We start from the raw sequence: 3,662 nt of genomic DNA, 5'->3' as shown, positions 1-3,662 counted from the left end.
CCCATTTGTCCTTCTCCCTCCAGGCCTTGAACGTGTGCAGCATCACACTCTAAAACGTCTCACAATCACAGCTGACATCACCGCAAGCAGAGCAGTAAGTCCATCGATGCAACGATGGGCAAGTGAGGAAGGTCACCGCGATACTTGTACGGAAGCGATGAGGTATCAAGACAACACTCATCCATCCACATGTGAGCCGATCCAAAGGCCCAAGTGATGTGCCTCTCACACCACTAAATGTACTTGCGGTCGAAGAAATTTACATGACCGCATCGCGGTGCGTACAAATCTCATTAGGGAGGAGAAATCCAAATCCTAATTGCTAATCCTACACCATGTCGTACCTATTTGAAAGACAGGTCAACTACAAGCGCACGCATCATCACATGGCATACTTGAGACCCTATAGCCCACAACTCAAGGCGATACGCACTCGGTCTCGATCTTCAACTCCGCTTCCCGCTTACAAGCTTTTCACTTATCTACATTACCAAGGGTCACAAAGCTATGAGACAAATGACTCAGTAAGTGGAAGTCTATCTAGGAAAGAAAATAAATTGAATTCCATGTGACGTGCAAACATTCATATAAGAATGCAGAATGAGCGCTAGATGCCGCTAGATTCAAAGACTAGAGCTTGACTGACGCATGGCCACACTCTATCTACAAACTTGCCGCACTAGCAGATCGTACATCTTCTCCTGCTACGATCTCTAAAACAGCAAGAAGCCAGCCTTAGCTCTCGATAATGAGGCTGTCTGGGATCCACTAGTCGTGCCATCTTCATCTCACGTCGATGGAAGTGTGCCGCTTTGGCACGATAATGAGTTCACTCGAGGCGGCTGCACATTGCTGAATGGGTTCACTCTAGGCGACTGCCCATTACCATCGGGTTCGCTCGTGGTTACTGCCCGTTATCGTTGGGTTCGCTCGAGGCGACTACCCAATCTTGTTGGGTTCGTTCGAGGTGGCTGGCCATTACCATCGGGTTCGCTAGTGGTGATTGCCCGTTATCATTGGGTTTACTCGAGACGGCTGCCTAATGTTATCGGGTTTGCTCCAAGCATCTGCCCATTGCTATCGGGTTTGCTCGAGGCATCTTCCCGTACTATTCGGATCTCCCCAGTTTTGAGTACTCAGCGCCATACAGACCACCTTGGTCTGCCACACGCACAAGTCGTTGACTTGTGGGTACCATCGACAACCGTTCAATTAAGGTTTGGTACTCTACAGTACGTAGAGTACACACCTATACTACTACATGAGAGCATCTCGGGATAAACCCCGAAAGAATTAATGTTTCTCTTTCGTGCTCATTAATTGCTTTAGGAAGAAGACTCAGGATGCGACTCCCGGCACTTCCACCCTTGGTTCGAATCCAAGAGTTTGACTTATGCTCTCCCGTCTCCCTTGCTCTAATTTATCCACTATGGTTAGCATAGAGATCTAATAAAACAAGATAACATTGTGGCTGGTTCACGTTAGCGTTTGAACCTCACGGGCAAAACCCAAACCTACATTTTTCAAGAAAGATGGCTGAAGCCGTAATCTTATTAGTGTATTTGTTTAAGGCTTTCATCTACTCTTGTTTACTAACACATAAGATGCACGTAAAACGGGGTTATTCCCTTGGTAAGTAGTTGACCTATTTCTCCACACTTACCCGGAATCAAAGCTTCGCGACTTCCTGATATCGCCGCGATCCAAGATTATCGATTAAAGAACCTATAGCATATCGAGTGAGTAAGGATTCCAAGTCGAGTTCATGCTTATCACCATACTAAAAAAGACTCGAATAGACTAGGCTCAATGCCAGCGATAATGAGTTTCGGATTTTATTCGAGAATCTAACTCGCTAGTTTCTCGAACTTTGGGAATTTAGTTCTTATTTAAGGCCCGAGCTACCCGTACCAAAACAGTACTCAAATATTTCGTACATCAGTCAACATTACACCTCGAGATTTTTAGATAGCCTTTATATTAAAACTAAATTCCCGAATGAAAATCAATTTGTAATGAAACTTGCAAAATCCGAATTCTTCGGCGTGTTTGACCTAACTTGAGAGGACTAGACGCTGACGAGCGAATGTAACTCACGGTTTAACGTCGATTTCTTTTTTTTCTTCTATGACTGGCTTCATTGAGCTTGAGCCCGTTGATATTCGTCCGCCATGTCTCGACTCGTCTATATACATGTTGCGAGTTTCAAACACGAAATACAAAAATCAGACTCGAGTTCGATAATAACACCGATCACTCGGTTACTCAACGGGATCCGATAAAACTTGAGATAATCAAACCACTCGTATCCATATTCAAACAGAAGGCATATCATATTCTCAGCGATACCAAATATACGCAAACAATTACATAATCTCGACTCAAGTTCTTGATTAAAACACACAATCAAAATTTTAATATACATAATCGGACCGGTTGGATAGAGACTAAAAAATGCATCATAACTCGAGCTATACAACTCCAACTATTCTAGTTTCAGAACGAAACTTACTTCCGTACCATTCTAACGAGATATTATAAGCCTACATATGACCAGAACAGATATCTCAAAAACAGCCCGCAGTTCACTGCTGTTCTGGAAATTTTAAAATCACAGCTTTGAATCATTGATTTCAAAAATTCATATCTCATTCAATACTTAATGGATTTTTGCCTTCTTAAATAATTTAGAAAGCTCATTAAGTATACTGTCCAGAAAAAAAAAAAGTAGAAAAAAATAATCTCAGATCATATCCGCCTGTCGACGTCCCTTTTATCAACCTGTCCAGTCTCAACTTATCAAAGCAAAAAGAAATCCCAAGAAATCAACAACATCCAACACAATTTCAAGGTCATACCAACAAAAATCCATCATCACTTTAAAGATTAACGCTCGGAATCAAAAAGCCCCAATTTTGAAAACCAATACCCTAATTTTTGGAGGAAAAAGAAGGATTTCATGGATCTTTACCTGGCTGTGTGAATCAGCGAAGCTTCGATGTAAAAATCACTTTCCTCCATCCATGGATTCACAGCGAAGCTATGAATAACCAAAATCGAGTCACACCGAGTCTTAGACGAACTTGGGACGAAGAACAGAGAAAAGAACGAGACGGGGAAGAGAATATTAGCTCTTACCTTAGGCGATTCCAGCTGCTCCACCTTCTTCTCCGGCGAGGATCAGCCGCCGTCTCTCTTTCTCTCTTTTTCGCAATTTTCTCTTCTAGCTCGCGTGAATTTCATGTGTTTTCTTTTCTCTGGTTGCTTGATTCGATTGAAGAAGAAGAATGAGGAAGATGAAGGAATTTTGTGGCTTTTATTTGAGTAAGACTTTGGTAATTTCTCATTTAAGTCCTCAGATTTTAGCCGAAGCCTCAGTTCTGGCCCAAATTTTAATTTCTGTTGCAACTGGGTCCTTAATTTTTGTTGCAAATAGGTCATCTCCATTTAATTACTTATTCAAGTCTACAATTAAATGGATATCGTTTTTATAATTTATACCGAAAATTTTCTCATTCAGTTTTTATTACTTTAAATATATTCAAGGTGTCTCGAAAATAATTATCACTCTCGAGAATTTATTTATTAAATTAATCATCTAGAATGTCTCTTCAGAATTAATTTCTCATTTACTCGTTCCTAATTATTCATCACCATAACAT

General features: G+C 41.2%; 1 long non-coding RNA gene across 1 annotated transcript; it reads right to left on the bottom strand.

Annotated features, from left to right (window-relative positions):
- Positions 1-2,366: 2,366 nt before the first annotated feature.
- Positions 2,367-3,288, bottom strand: LOC149390480 (uncharacterized). Its single transcript, XR_016300265.1, has 2 exons — positions 3,139-3,288; positions 2,367-3,040 (listed from the first exon to the last, which is right to left on the bottom strand). It is a non-coding gene; the product is annotated as an uncharacterized LOC149390480 (long non-coding RNA).
- Positions 3,289-3,662: the final 374 nt, after the last annotated feature.

This window comes from Urtica dioica, chromosome 7, assembly GCF_054948205.1.
Source record: "Urtica dioica subsp. dioica isolate 48M chromosome 7, U.dioica_male_clone48M_v1_H2, whole genome shotgun sequence".
Taxonomy (NCBI): Eukaryota; Viridiplantae; Streptophyta; class Magnoliopsida; order Rosales; family Urticaceae; genus Urtica; species Urtica dioica.
The sequence above is the reverse complement of the archived record's forward strand: the minus strand, read 5'-3'. Positions and strand labels throughout refer to the sequence as shown.